Raw genomic sequence first — 16,620 nt, forward strand, 5'->3', positions numbered from 1 at the left:
GTTTGCTTGTACCTCTAAGAAGTATATGCCAAACAGTAGGGCTCCCAGGACCAAGTCCTGTGGGACACCAGTCGTGACTGGTCAAGACTTGGACCTGGAGACTGCTAGTCATACCAAGTGGGTTCTGTGTGTAAGCCCATTGGCAACCCAACCTGTGATGTATGAGTGTATGTACAGGCTGGTGTGTTTATCAATAATACCTGAGTGGAGCTTGGTGTCAAAAGCCTTTGTGAGGTCCAGGTAGTATGTGTGAACCACCTCCCCATCATCTAATGTCTTGGTGACTGTATATAAGACGTCAAACAGGTTCAGTAGGCATGAACTGCACTCAACCAAGCTGACCTGGGTTGGGTCCCATGTTCGGAGGTTACCAATGTCTTTGTTAATGAGTGCCATGAGGATGCGATCCATACCATTGCAGACCATGCTAGTCAGGCTTATGGGGTGGTAACTACCATGGTCAGTTATGATTCCACCTTGATGGAGTGGAATAACCATTGCCACGTGCCATTGTATGGGAATGTAGCCTGTGCAGAGGCTGAGGTTGGAAAGCTTAATTATGTGTGTGGGGGGGTCAGGTTGTCTTGTACAGTTTGCAAGATGCAGTCTGGGACAACATCTGCCTCCATTGATGCTGTGTTCTGCTGTTAGAGAGGGCCATTTCCACCTGTGTGTCTCTGATGTGTGGAATACTGTACCTTTCGGGTAGTGTTGTGGGCTCTTTAGGGGGTGTAGTATGCACTGAATGTATCTGCAAGGATGTTGATGATATCAGTAGGGTCAGCATATTTTGTGCTATATTTCACCGGCACAGTGCAAATCTGTGTGTCACCACTTAGATCCCTGACATACTCAAAGAAGGCTTTGTGGTTATCTTTCGAATTCTTGCGTATTCTCCTGCTGATGTTAGCCTTGGATGATGTCATGAGGGACTTACGTATCATACTAATAGTGGTCACGGATGTCTGCCCTTTGTGGGATTTGCTGTTTGCCTGGAACACTGTTCTACTTCTGTAGTATAGCCTATTTATTTCAGAGGTCCACCAGATGGGTGTCCTTGTCTAGGAGGAGTGAGCCTTGGTTTACCAGTGATGGCACGATCCATACATCCATGTAGGTGCTTATAGACTGCATTTGTAAATCTGTCTGTATCTTGAGCAGTGTTTCCCCTTAGAGTGGGGGCTGTGAACCCCCCCACTCCTGTCACTAGTAGTGTAAATTTAGCTGTAGGAAAGGTATACACTGTGGTATCCATGGGTGGGGTCCATACGTTCATAGGTAGGTACTAGGCTATCAACCTAAGGGCCTATGTAAGTCTAGCCAACAAGGTTCCTTGGCTTACGCCACCCAAGAAAGTTATTTTCCTGTGCCACTGTCAAGCAGAGACACAGAAGTGATCCCCAGGGTGTATTTCCTATTTCCCATCCACTCACCAAGATTTTTCTTGAAGAGTGCTAATGAAAAACATTGCTTGACATAGATGGGTAGCCTGTTCCAGTATATGGGAAGTCTCTGGGACAGGAATCTATCCCTCCAGCATGTCCTGTCTATTGTGGTGACAAGGTTTAGGTCCCTAGAGCGTGTAGCTTGGAGGGATTGGGATTTCTTTAGGTGTAACATGTCCAACAGCTCTGGGTTTGGCATAGCTTTATATGTTAGGCTGAGATCACCTCAGAGTAGGCGATATGCTACGGAGTAAAGCTGGAGTTTTTACAGGCGGTCAGTGTATGGCATTTGTTTGAGGCCAGTAATCCTTTTGTGAGGTACTTCTGTGGCCTTTCCAGCTGCTGCAGATGTTTTGTGAGGTGCATTCCAAAAGGGGCATTGTACTCTATAATGGGTCTAATGAGTGTCGAGTAGAGGGGAACAATTACCTCTTTTTTCCTGGATGAGAACCCTTTTATGATGAGGTGTGCCATGTAGAAGGACTTCCTGACTACTGTGGCGATGTGACTATCAAAGGAGAGACTACTGTCCACCTGGCTCCCAAGGTCTCTTATCACACATTTGGTGTTAAGTAGATTGCTGCCTATGTGGTAGTTCATGGGTACAGAGTTTTTACCAAAGGGAATGACACTGCACTTTTTGGCATTGAGCTTGAGGCCATGGCTCTGACACCAGGCATCTGTCTCAGAGAGGCCCTTTTGTAGGATGTCCACATCATTTGGGGACTTGACTATGGCTCCTAGTTTGCAGTCATCTGCAAACTTCATTAGCCAGAGGCCTTCTGTGTTAGCCTGTACTTCAGAGAAGTAAATACCAAACAGGAGAGGTCCCAGGATGGAACCCTGTGGTACTCCACTTGTCACTGCTTTGAGGTCAGATATGGCATCTGCAACTTTTACAGTGTGGGTTCTGTCAATGAGCCAGTTGGCAACCCATCTTGTGACATAGAATACCTAGTTTGGTGAGTGTAGCTATAATTCCAGAATGGGGGATGGTGTCGAAAGCCTTGGCGAGGTCAAGATAGGTGGTGTGAGCCACCTTACCCTCATCTATGGCTTTGGTGACTGCCTCAAAGAAGTTGATCAGGTTCAGGAAGCATTATCTGCCTTTTACAAACCCAAACTGGGTGGGATCCAGAGTTTGGAGGTTACCAATGTCTTTGTTTATGAGTTCCACGATGATACGTTCCATGGCCTTGCAGACCAGGCTCATCAGGCTAATAAGATGATAGTTCCCGGGATCAGTGGTGGCTCCCCCTTTGTGGAGTGGGATAACTGTTGCTGTGCACCATTCAGTTGTCACAAAGCCTGATGCAAGGCTATTATTGAACATGGTGCTTAAGTGGGGAGCCAGTTCATTCTGAAGTTCGTGTAAAAGGCAGCCTGGGATGTTGTCCGGTCCCATGGATGCTGTGTTTTTGGCTTTAGAGAGTGCAGCTTTTACCTGCTTAGTTGTGATTACAGGGACTCTGCATTCTTCCTGTATAGATATGGGCCCTTTAGGGGGTGAGGGGGGGTAAAGTTAGCACTGAACCTATCTGCCAGGGTGTTGGCAATATCAGTTGGTTCTGTAAGTTTCGTGCCATTGTGCTGTAACTCAGAGCAGATCAGGGTGTAGCCATCGTGATTCTTGACATAGCTATAGAATGCTTTGAGGTTGTCCTTAGAATTAGTGGTGATTTTGTTTTTGTAGCTATCTTTGGAGGATCTTATAAGGGATCTCAGCTTCTTACTGAAGCTGACCAGGGAGCTCCTCCACTCATGGGATTTTATTCTCTTTTGCAACAGTTTCTTCCTTCTGTTGTACAGTTTGTTTATGGCAGGGGACCAGCAGATTGGCGTCCTTTTTTGGAGGATAGCGTCTTGGTTCTGTTTGGGATAGCACGATCCATGCACTCGTGTAAGTGTTTATAGAGTGCATTTGTGTAGGATTCAGCAGTTGTAACTGTATTGTCCATCTGCATGGGTGTCATGAAGTTCACCACTTCTGTCTTAAGAAGCATGAAGTTGGCTTTGGAGAAATGTTTTACCATGGTTTCCTTAATGGGGGGTGGGGGTGGGATGTGGATATCAAGGATGATTAGCTTATGGTCGGATCGGACCAACGAGGAGTTGACTTCAGGTGTGGAACATCAGTCACTCATGTTGGTAATGACTAGGTCTAGGATATTGTTGCCCCTGGTGGGGATGTGGATAAGTTGATCCAGGGCATTGGAGTTTATGAATTCCAGAAAGCGTTGAGCTAAGGAGTTGGTACATGAGTAGTTTTCCCAGTTAATGGTGGGGTAGTTGAAGTTGCCCATTATTAGGGTGTTTGGTTGAACCCTAGTATTTTGCCAGTACATCAAGAAAAGAGGAGTGGGAATCCTGGGGCATGGTGGGGGATCTGTAGCAAGCTACAATTTGGATTGCAGTTTTGCCCAGAGTTAGTTGCACTTGGATAACCTTGGTTGCATTATGCTGAGCAATTAGCCTGGAGGTGTGGATATCCTTAATGATTATGGACACACCTCCGCCTTTGGCGTTTTGGTCCAGGTTACATGGTCAAAAATTGTGGTATGAGTTATAGCCTGATAGTGCAGGGGTGCTCTCTGAAGCCTTGAAACAGGTCTCAGTCACTGTACAGATATCAATGTTCTCCATTTTAAGGAGTGCCTCGAGTGAGTGCATTTTGAGATTTAGACTTCTAGCATTGAGTAGCATTACCCTCAGTTTTTGCTTGCCTGTTCCTGTTACAGTGGTGAATTTGTTATTTGAACCTTGCTTAAAAAAGGCACATAGGGGTAGCAAGAGCCTTAGCCAGTATCCGGAATCCCAGGGGCAACAGGTGCAGGCCATCTGTGGCAAAGCATCATGGTCTGTCGACTATGTCATCCCAAGCAGACAGATATTGGATCCCCTTAGAATGACACCAGAAGCTTAGCCAATTGTTGAAGTCAATCATTTTTCCTTGTACTGCAGTATCATTCTGGGTGATGGCAGAATGCTACTCAGGGCTAGGGTCATACCTGCCTGGGCTAAAAGATTGGAGAGCTCTTCCCTGTCTTTTTTCATGCAGTCCAGGGAGGTACGTCTCAGGTCATTCACACCAACATGGACAATGACAGAGTCATGTTTGTACTTGTGGAGTGACCTGAGTGCATGGGTTATGTGGTGGATCCTGGCACCCGACAGGCAGCTGACAGTAACCTTCTCCTTGTTTAGCCTGGTGAGTGGAACTTCAGTGTGCCTGACTATAGAGTCACATATGACTAGTGTATTGTTGGGTATGTTGTTTTGCCTTATTGGCTGTGGTTGAGTGGCACACTTAGTCTGTGGGTTATGTGTCATTTGGGTTGTGGTGGGGGATTGAGGTTGCTTGCATTTCTGCTTTGGAGGTCTCTGTTGCTTAGACAGATTATTATTGAGAGCCTCTGCGAATGTTTTTGTGTTACTATGTGTGGATTTTGGTGGTGCAGATTTAGTGAGACTATGTGATGAGTGTGGTGTGGTGCAAATGTTTACCTTCTCCTCATGACTGTCAAGTTCAGTCTTGCTTTAGACAGCCTTACCTCCAGTTTGGCTAGATAAGTGCATCTCTCACAGGTTGCAGTGTTGAGTGGTAGGAGGAGAGGGTTGTCTGTGTACATGAGGCAATTTCTACATTGCCTCAAGATGCCCAGATTCATCAGATAGACAGGAGAGAACACTGAGAGCTGTCCTTTGGACATGCCTAAATAAAAAACTATTTTCCTCTAGATAAGTGAGGAAAGTGAATACAAGAGCTGTTTTTCCTCTAAGCAAGTGAGAAAAGTAAGTACAAAAACTGTTTTAGGTAATGAGGAAGGTTGAGTGCTATAGTAATTAGTAGCTTATTTAGTGCTTACAAGTTCTGAACAAGTGCTGAGCATGAATAAGCACATTTAAGTGCTAAAACTAAGAATCTGTATCTGCACTAGACGAGTTACAGGACAGAAACAAGTGCAAATGCAGGCTTTCAAATCAGAAAGTTGAGAGAGATGAAAGAGATTGCCCAAATGGCCAATAACTACAATTTCTGGGCCAGAACCACTCCTTATGTAGTAGACAGGTTACCTAGTGCTTACCACTCCCACTGATAGGCTAGAAGGCTTCCCTCCAACACAGAAAGGCTTGGGGGGCTCAGAAGCTTACATATAGACATGGATACAGCAAATCTGTATCTGGAACACTAGTTACAGAAAAGGTAGAAAACAGGCTTACAGTTTTTTTTTTACAACAAAAGTAGCAAAAACAGTAATAAAAACAATTCATACGCAGTGCAAGCTAGCACACTTGAATATGTAGCAATATTAGACAAAACACAGTTTAAAAAATGCAGTTAAATTAAAAAGGACTAAAAGCAAGTGCAGAAAGAGTTTATTAGGTAGAATGTGGTAAAGAGATGAGACTGGGCGACTGTCCCAGATCAAATCTACAGTGGGGCGGGCAACTGCAAAAGCCACCAAATTTAAACTACAAGCCAAAAACAGGGAATGTGGTTGGGACAAAGTTTCAACAGAGATCTAAGCAACAATTAACAAACTCTAAAACCAAAAAAAAATACTCAGCTCGGTATATTTGCAGAAAGACTGGAAAGCAGTTTCTCAGAACAGGAAGACAACAGTTTCAACAGAGATCTAAGAAACAATTAACAAACTCTAAAACCAAAAAAATATACTCAGTTCTGTATATTTGCAGATAGATTGGAAAGCAGTCTCTCAGAACAGGGAGACAACAGTTTCAACAGAGACCTAAGAAACAATTAACAAACTCTAAAACCAAAAAAATATATACTCAGCTCTGTATATTTGCAGATAGATTGGAAAGCAGTCTCTCAGAACAGGGCGACAGCAGTTTTAACAGAGATCTAAGTAACAATTAACAAACTCTAAAACCAAAAAAATATACTCAGTTCTGTATATTTGCAGACAGATTGGAAAACAGTCTTTCAAAGCACAGGTCCCAGCAATTAAATGCAGGCTGTTACTAACAGGTCTAATTTTATGCAAGTGATCATTGAGTTAGATAACTCACAAGCTGTAAAAAAACAGTTATACCAACTGAAGAAAAGGCAGAAAATGGGGGGAGGAGTTTCAACAGAGATCTAAGCAACAACTAACAGTACAAACTCTAAAACCAAAAAAATATATATACTCAGCACTAAATATTTGCAGATAGATTGGAAAGCAGTCTCTCAGAACAGGGAGACAACAGGTTAAACAGAGATCTAAGCAACAATTAAAAAACTCTAAAACCAAAAAATACATACTCAGCTCTATATATATGCAGATAAATTGGAAAGCAGTCTTTCAGAACAAAGAGACAACAGTTTCAAAAGAGATCTTCGCAACAATTAACAAACTCTAAAACCAAAATAAATATATACTCAGCTCTGTATATTTGCAGATAGATTGAAAAGCAGTCTCTCAGAGCACAGGTTCCAGCAATTAAATGCAGACTGTTGCTAACAGGTCTAATTTTATGCAAGTAATCCTTGAGTTAGATAACACAAAAGCTGTAAAAAACAGTTATACCAACTGAAGACATGGTAGAAAATAGGGGTGGGGTGGGGAAAACAGTTTCAAGAGAGGTCTATGCAACAACTAACAGTACAAACTCTAAAACCAAAAAATATATACTCAGCTCTGTATATTTGCAGAAAGATTGGAAAGCAGTTTCTCAGAACAGGAACACAACAGTTTCAACAGAGATCTAAGCAACAATGAACAAACTCTAAAACCAAACAAAATATATACTCAGCTCTGTATATTTGCAAATAAATTGGAAAGCAGTCTCTCAGAGCACAGGTTCCAGCAATTAAATGAAGGCTGTTACTAACGGGTCTATGTCTATGCAAGTGATCCTTGAGTTAGCTAACACACAAGCTGCAAAAACAGTTATACCAACTGAAGACACGACAGAAAATAGGGGGGACAGTTTCAACAGAGATCCAATCAACAACTAACAGTACAAACTCTAAAACCAAAAAAAATATACTCATCTATGTATATTTGCAGATAGATTGGAAAGCAGTCTCTCAGAACAGGGAGACAACAGTTTCAACAGAGATCTAAGCAACAATTAACAAACTCTAAAACCAAATATATATATATATATATATATATATATATATATATATATATATATATATATATATATATATATATATATATATATATATATATATATATATACTCAGCTCTGTATATTTGCAGATAGATTGGAAAGCAGTCTCTCAGAACAGGGAGTCAACATTTTCAACAGAGATCTAAGCAACAATTAACAAACTCAAAAACCAAAAAAATATAAACAACTCTGTATATTTGCAGATAGATTGGAAAGCAGTCTCTCAGAACACAGGATCCAGCAATTAAATGCAGGCTGTTACTAACAAGTCTAATTTTATGCAAGTGATCCTTGAGTTAGATAACACACCAGGTGTAAAAACCAGTTATACTCACTGAAGACACGGCAGAAAATAGGGGGTGGGGAAAACAGTTTATACAGAGATCTAAGCAACAACTAACAGTACAAACTCTAAAACCAAAAAATATACTCAGTTCTGTATATTTGCAGATAGATTGGAAAGCAGTCTCTCAGAACAGGGAGACAACAGTTTCAACAGAGACCTAAGCAAGAATTAACAAACTCTAAAACCAAAAAAATATATACTCAGCTATGTATATTTGCAGATAGATTGGAAAGCAGTCTCTCAGAACAGGGTGACAGCAGTTTCAACTGAGATTTAAGTAACAATTAACAAAGTCTAAAACCAAAAAAATATACTCAGCTCTGTATATTTGCAGATAGATTGGGAAACAGACTTTCAAAACACAGGTTATAGCAACTAAATGCAGGCTGTTACTAACAGGTCTAATTTTATGCAAGTGATCCTTGAGTTAGATAACTCTCAAGCTGTAAAAAACAGTTATACCAACTGAAGACATGGCAGGAAATGGGGGGAACAGTTTCAACAGAGATCTAAGCAACAACTAACAGTACAAACTCTAAAACAAAAATAAATACTCAGCTCTGTATATTTGCAGATAAATTGGAAAGCAGTCTCTCAGAACACGGAGTCAACATTTTCAACAGAGATCTAGGCAATGATTAACAAACTCTAAAACCAAAAAATATATACTCAGCTCTGTATATTTGCAGATAGATTGGAAAGCAGTCTCTCAGAACAGGGAGACAACAGTTTCAACAGAGATCTAAGCAACAATTAACAAACTCTAAAACCAAAAAATATATACTCAGCTCTGTATATTTGCAGATAGATTGGAAAGCAGTCTCTCAGAACACAGGTTCCAGCAATTAAATGCAGACTGTTACTAACAGGTCTAATTCTATGCAACTGAACCTTAAGTTAGATAACACACAAGCTGTAAAAACAGTTATACCAACTGAAGACATAACAGAAAAAAGGGCTGGGGTGGGGAAAACAGTTTCAACATAGATTTAAGCAACAACTAACAGTACAAACTCTAAAAAAAAAAATATCTACTTAGCTCTGTATATTTGCAGATAGATTGGAAAGCAGTTTCTCAGAACAGGAAGACAACAGTTTCAACAGAGATCTAAACAACAATTAACAAACTCTAAAACCAAAAAAATATACTCAGCTCTGTATATTTGCAGATAGGTTGGAAAGCAGTTTCTCAGAACAGGGAGACAACAGTTTCAACAGAGATCTAAGCAACAATTAACAAATTCTAAAACCAAAAAAATATACTCAGCTCTATATATTTGCAGAAAGATTGGAAAGCAGTCTTTCAAAACACAGGTTCCAGCAATTAAATGCAGACTGTTACTAACAGGTCTAATTCTATGCAACTGAACCTTAAGTTAGATAACACACAAGCTGTAAAAACAGTTATACCAACTGAAGACACGACAGAAAAAAGGGCTGGGGTGGGGAAAACAGTTTCAACATAGATTTAAGCAACAACTAACAGTACAAACTCTAAAAACAAAAAAATATCTACTTAGCTCTATATATTTGCAGAAAGATTGGAAAGCAGTTTCTCAGAACAGGAAGACAACAGTTTCAACAGAGATCTAAGGAACAATTAACAAACTCTAAAACCAAAAAAATATATACTCAGCTCTGTATATTTGCAGATAGATTGGAAAGCAGTCTCTCAGAACAGGGAGACAACAGTTTCAACAGAGATATAAGCAACAATTAACAAACTCTAAAACCAAAAAAATATATACTCAGCTCTGTATATTTGCAGTCAGATTGGAAAGCAGTCCCTCGGAACACAGGTTCCAGCAATTAAATGCAGGCTGTTACTAACAGGTCTAATTTTATGCAAGTGATCCTTGAGCAAGATAACACACAAGCTGTAAAAACCAGCTATACCAACTTAAGACATGGTAGAAAATAGGGATGGGGTAGGGAAAACATTTTCAACAGAGATCTAAACAAAAACTAACAGTACAAACTCTAAAACCAAAAAATATACTCAGCTCTGTATATTTGCAGATAGACTGGAAAGCAGTCTCTCAGAACAGGGAGACAACAGTTTCAACAGAGATCTAAGCAACAATTAACAAACTCTAAAACCAAAAAATATATACTCAGCTCTGTATATTTGCAGATAGATTGGAAAGCAGTCTCTCAGAACACAGGTTCCAGCAATTAAATGCAGGCTGTTACTAACAGGTCTAATTTTATGCAAGTGATCCTTGAGTTAGATAACACACAAGCTGTAAAAAACAGCTATACCAACTTAAGACATGGTAGAAAATAGGGATGGGGTGGGGAAAACATTTTCAACAGAGATCTAAACAAAAACTAACAGTACAAACTCTAAAACCAAATACTCAGCTCTGTATATTTGCAGAAAGACTGGAAAGCAGTTTCTCAGAACAGGAAGACAACAGTTTCAACAGAGATCTAAGAAACAATTAACAAACTCTAAAACCAAAAAATATATACTCAGCTCTGTATATTTGCAGATAGATTGGAAAGCAGTCTCTCAGAACAGGGTGACAGCAGTTTCAACAGAGATCTAAGAAACAATTAACAAACTCTAAAACCAAAAAAAATATACTCAGTTCTGTATATTTGCAGACAGATTGGAAAACAGTCTTTCAAAACACAGGTCCCAGCAATTAAATGCAGGCTGTTACTAACAGGTCTAATTTTATGCAAGTGATCCTTGAGTTAGATAACTCACAAGCTGTAAAAAAACAGTTATACCAACTTAAGACACGGCAGAAAATGGGGGGAGGAGTTTCATCAGAGATCTAAGCAACAACTAACAGTACAAACTCTAAAACCAAAAAAATATATATACTCAGCTCTAAATATTTGCAGATAGATTGGAAAGCAGTCTCTCAGAACAGGGAGACAACAGTTTCAACAGAGATCTAAGCAACAATTAACAAACTCTAAAACCAAAAAAATACATACTCAGCATCTCTATATTTGCAGATAGATTGAAAAGCAGTCTCTCAGAACACAGGTTCCAGCAATTAAATGCAGGCTGTTACTAACAGGTCTAATTTCATGCAAGTAATCCTTGAGTTAGATAACACACAAGCTGTGAAAACCAGTTATACCAACTGAAGACATGGTAGAAAATAGGGGTGGGGTGGGGAAAACAGTTTCAAGAGAGGTCTAAGCAACAACTAACAGTACAAACTCTAAAACCAAAAAAATATATACTCAGCTCTGTATATTTGCAGAAAGATTGGAAAGCAGTTTCTCAGAACAGGAACACAACAGTTTCAACAGAGATCTAAGCAATTAAAAAAAAAAAGTACATACTCATCTCTCTATATTTGCAGATAGATTGGAAATCAGTCTCTCAGAACAGGGAGACAACAGTTTCAACAGAGATGTAAGCAACAATGAACAAACTCTAAAACCAAACAAAATATATACTCAGCTATGTATATTTGCAAATAAATTGGAAAGCAGTCTCTCAGAGCACAGGTTCCAGCAATTAAATGCAGGCTGTTACTAATGGGTCTATGTCTATGCAAGTGATCCTTGAGTTAGCTAACACACAAGCTGCAAAAACAGTTATACCAACTGAAGACATGACAGAAAATAGGGGGGACAGTTTCAACAGAGATCCAATCAACAACTAACAGTACAAACTCTAAAACCAAAAGAAATATACTCATCTATGTATATTTGCAGATAGATTGGAAAGCAGTCTCTCAGAACAGGGAGACAACAGTTTCAACAGAGATCTAAGCAACAATTAACAAACTCTAAAACCAAATATATATATATATATATATATATATATATATATATATATATATATATATATATACTCACCTCTGTATATTTGCAGATAGATTGGAAAGCAGTCTCTCAGAACAGGGAGTCAACATTTTCAACAGAGATCTAAGCAACAATTAACAAACTCTAAAACCAAAAAAATATAAACAACTCTGTATATTTGCAGATAGATTGGAAAGCAGTCTCTCAGAACACAGGATCCAGCAATTAAATGCAGGCTGTTACTAACAAGTCTAATTTTATGCAAGTGATCCTTGAGTTAGATAACACACCAGGTGTAAAAACCAGTTATACTCACTGAAGACACGGCAGAAAATAGGGGGTGGGGAAAACAGTTTATACAGAGATCTAAGCAACAACTAACAGTACAAACTCTAAAACCAAAAAAATATACTCAGCTCTGTATATTTGCAGATAGATTGGAAAGCAGTCTCTCAGAACAGGGAGACAACAGTTTCAACAGAGACCTAAGCAAGAATTAACAAACTCTAAAACTAAAAAAATATACTCAGCTCTGTATATTTGCAGATAGGTTGGAAAGCAGTTTCTCAGAACAGGGAGACAACAGTTTCAACTGAGATTTAAGTAACAATTAACAAACTCTAAAACCAAAAAAATATACTCAGCTCTGTATATTTGCAGATAGATTGGGAAACAGTCTTTCAAAACACAGGTTATAGCAACTAAATGCAGGCTGTTACTAACAGGTCTAATTTTATGCAAGTGATCCTTGAGTTAGATAACTCACAAGCTGTAAAAAACAGTTATACCAACTGAAGACATGGCAGAAAATGGGGGGGACAGTTTCAGCAGAGATCTAAGCAACAACTAACAGTACAAACTCTAAAACAAAAAAAATACTCAGCTCTGTATATTTGCAGATGGATTGGAAAGCAGTCTCTCAAAACACGGAGTCAACATTTTCAGCAGAGATCTAGGCAACGATTAACAAACTCTAAAACCAAAAAAATATATAACCAACTCTGTATATTTGCCGATAGATTGGAAAGCAGTCGGTCAGAACACAGGTTCCAGCAATTAAATGCAGGCTGTTACTAACAGGTCTAATTTTAAGCAAGTGATATTTGAGTTAGATAACACACAAGCTGTAAAAACCAGTTATACATACTGAAGACACGGCAGAAAAGAGGGGGGTGGGGAAAACAGTTTCAACAGAGATCTAAGAAACAGCTAACAGTACAAACTCTAAAACCAAAAAAATATACTCAGTTCTAAATATTTGCAGATAGATTGGAAAGCAGTCTCTCAGAACAGGGAGACAACAGTTTCAACTGAGATCTAAGCAACAATTAACAAATTCTAAAACCAAAAAAATATACTCAGCTCTGTATATTTGCAGATAGATTGGAAAGCAGTCTTTCAAAACACAGGTTCCAGCAATTGAATGCAGGCTGTTACTAACTGGTCTAATTTTATGCAAGTGATCCTTGAGTTAGATAACTCATAAGCTGTAAAAAACAGTTATACCAACTGAATACACAGCAGAAAATGGGGGGGGGACAGTTTTAACAGAGATCTATGCAACAACTAACAGTACAAACTCTAAAACAAAAAAATATATACTCAGCTCTGTATATTTGCAGATAGATTGTAAAGCAGTCTCTCAGAAAAGGGGGACAACAGTTTCAACAGAGATCTAAACAACAATTAACAAACTCTAAAACTAAAAAAATATACTCAGCTCTGTATATTTGCAGATAGGTTGGAAAGCAGTCTTTAAAAACACAGGTTCCAGCAATTAAATGCAGACTGTTACTAACAGGTCTAATTCTATGCAACTGAACCTTGAGTTAGATAACACACAAGCTGTAAAAACAGTTATACCAACTGAAGACACGACAGAAAAAAGGGCTGGGGTGGGGAAAACAGTTTCAACATAGATCTAAGCAACAACTAACAGTACAAACTCTAAAAACAAAAAAATATCTACTTAGCTCTGTATATTTGCAGAAAGATTGGAAAGCAGTTTCTCAGAACAGGAAGACAACAGTTTCAACAGAGATCTAAGGAACAATTAACAAACTCTAAAACCAAAAAATATATACTCAGCTCTGTATATTTGCAGATAGATTGGAAAGCAGTCTCTCAGAACAGGGAGACAACAGTTTCAACAGAGATATAAGCAACAATTAACAAACTCTAAAACCAAAAAAATATATACTCAGCTCTGTATATTTGCAGTCAGATTGGAAAGCAGTCCCTCGGAACACAGGTTCCAGCAATTAAATGCAGGCTGTTACTAACAGGTCTAATTTTATGCAAGTGATCCTTGAGTTAGATAACACACAAGCTGTAAAAAACAGCTATACCAACTTAAGACATGGTAGAAAATAGGGATGGGGTGGGGAAAACATTTTCAACAGAGATCTAAACAAAAACTAACAGTACAAACTCTAAAACCAAAAAAAAAATACTCAGCTCTGTATATTTGCAGAAAGACTGGAAAGCAGTTTCTCAGAACAGGAAGACAACAGTTTCAACAGAGATCTAAGAAACAATTAACAAACTCTAAAACCAAAAAAATATATACTCAGCTCTGTATATTTGCAGATAGATTGGAAAGCAGTCTCTCAGAACAGGGCGACAGCAGTTTCAACAGAGATCTAAGTAACAATTAACAAACTCTAAAACCAAAAAAATATACTCAGTTCTGTATATTTGCAGACAGATTGGAAAACAGTCTTTCAAAACACAGGTCCCAGCAATTAAATGCAGGCTGTTACTAACAGGTCTAATTTTATGCAAGTGATCATTGAGTTAGATAACTCACAAGCTGTAAAAAAACAGTTATACCAACTGAAGACAAGGCAGAAAATGGGGGGAGGAGTTTCAACAGAGATCTAAGCAACAACTAACAGTACAAACTCTAAAACCAAAAATATATATATACTCAGCTCTAAATATTTGCAGATAGATTGGAAAGCAGTCTCTCAGAACAGGGAGACAACAGTTTAAACAGAGATCTAAGCAACAATTAAAAAACTCTAAAACCAAAAAAATATATACTCAGCTCTATATATTTGCAGATAAATTGGAAAGCAGTCTTTCAGAACAGGGAGACAACAGTTTCAACAGAGATCTTAGCAACAATTAACAAACTCTAAAACCAAAATAAATATATACTCAGCTCTGTATATTTGCAGATAGATTGAAAAGCAGTCTCTCAGAACACAGGTTCCAGCAATTAAATGCAGACTGTTACTAACAGGTCTAATTTTATGCAAGTAATCCTTGAGTTAGATAACACAAAAGCTGTAAAAACCAGTTATACCAAATGAAGGCATGTTAGAAAATAGAGGTGGGTGGGGAAAACAGTTTCAAGAGAGGTCTATGCAACAACTAATAGTACAAACTCTAAAACCAAAAAATATATACTCAGCTCTGTATATTTGCAGAAAGATTGGAAAGCAGTTTCTCAGAACAGGAACACAACAGTTTCAACAGAGATGTAAGCAACAATGAACAAACTCTAAAACCAAACAAAATATATACTCAGCTCTGTATATTTGCAAATAAATTGGAAAGCAGTCTCTCAGAGCACAGGTTCCAGCAATTAAATGCAGGCTGTTACTAATGGGTCTATGTCTATGCAAGTGATCCTTGAGTTAGCTAACACACAAGCTGCAAAAACAGTTATACCAACTGAAGACACGACAGAAAATAGGGGAGGCAGTTTCAACAGAGATCCAAGCAACAACTAACAGTACAAACTCTAAAACCAAAAAAATATACTCATCTATGAATATTTGCAGATAGATTGGAAAGCAGTCTCTCAGAACAGGGAGACAACAGTTTCAACAGAGACCTAAGCAAGAATTAACAAACTCTAAAACCAAAAAAATATATACTCAGCTATGTATATTTGCAGTCAGAGTGGAAAGCAGTCCCTCGGAACACAGGTTCCAGCAATAAATGCAGGCTGTTACTAACAGGTTTAATTTTATGCAATTGATCCTTTGCAAGATAACACACAAGCTGTAAAAACCAGCTATACCAACTTAAGACATGGTAGAAAATAGGGATGGGGTAAGGAAAACATTTTCAACAGAGATCTAAACAAAAAATAACAGTACAAACTCTAAAACCAAAAAAATATACTCAGCTCTATATATTTGCAGATAGACTGGAAAGCAGTCTCTCAGAACAGGGAGTCAACATTTTCAACAGAGATCTAAGCAACAATTAACATACTCTAAAACCAAAAAAATATAACCAACTCTGTATATTTGCAGATAGATTGGAAAGCAGTCTCTCAGGACACAGGTTCCAGCAATTAAATGCAGGCTGTTACTAACAGGTATAATTTTATGCACGTGATCCTTGAGTTAGATAACACACAAGCTGTAAAAAACAGCTATACCAACTTAAGACATGGTAGAAAATAGGGATGGGGTGGGGAAAACATTTTCAACAGAGATCTAAACAAAAAATAACAGTACAAACTCTAAAACCAAAAAAAATACTCAGCTCTGTATATTTGCAGAAAGACTGGAAAGCAGTTTCTCAAAACAGGAAGACAACAGTTTCAACAGAGATCTAAGAAACAATTAACAAACTCTAAAACCAAAAAAATATATACTCAGCTCTGTATATTTGCAGATAGATCAGAAAGCAGTATCTCAGAACAGGGCGACAGCAGTTTCAACAGAGATCTAAGTATCAATTAACAAACTTTAAAACCAAAAAAATATATACTCAGCTCTGTATATTTGTAGATAGATTGGAAAGCAGTCTCTCAGAACAGGGCAACAGCAGTTTCAACTGAGATTTAAGTAACAATTAACAAACTCTAAAACCAAAAAAATATACTCAGTTCTGAATATTTGCAGACATATTGGAAAACAGTCTTTCAAAACACGGGTCCCAGCAATTAAATGCAAGCTGTTA

The sequence above is a fragment of the Protopterus annectens genome, chromosome 6.part0, assembly GCF_019279795.1.
Source record: "Protopterus annectens isolate FY-2018-M chromosome 6.part0, PAN1.0, whole genome shotgun sequence".
Classification (NCBI taxonomy): domain Eukaryota; kingdom Metazoa; phylum Chordata; order Ceratodontiformes; family Protopteridae; genus Protopterus; species Protopterus annectens.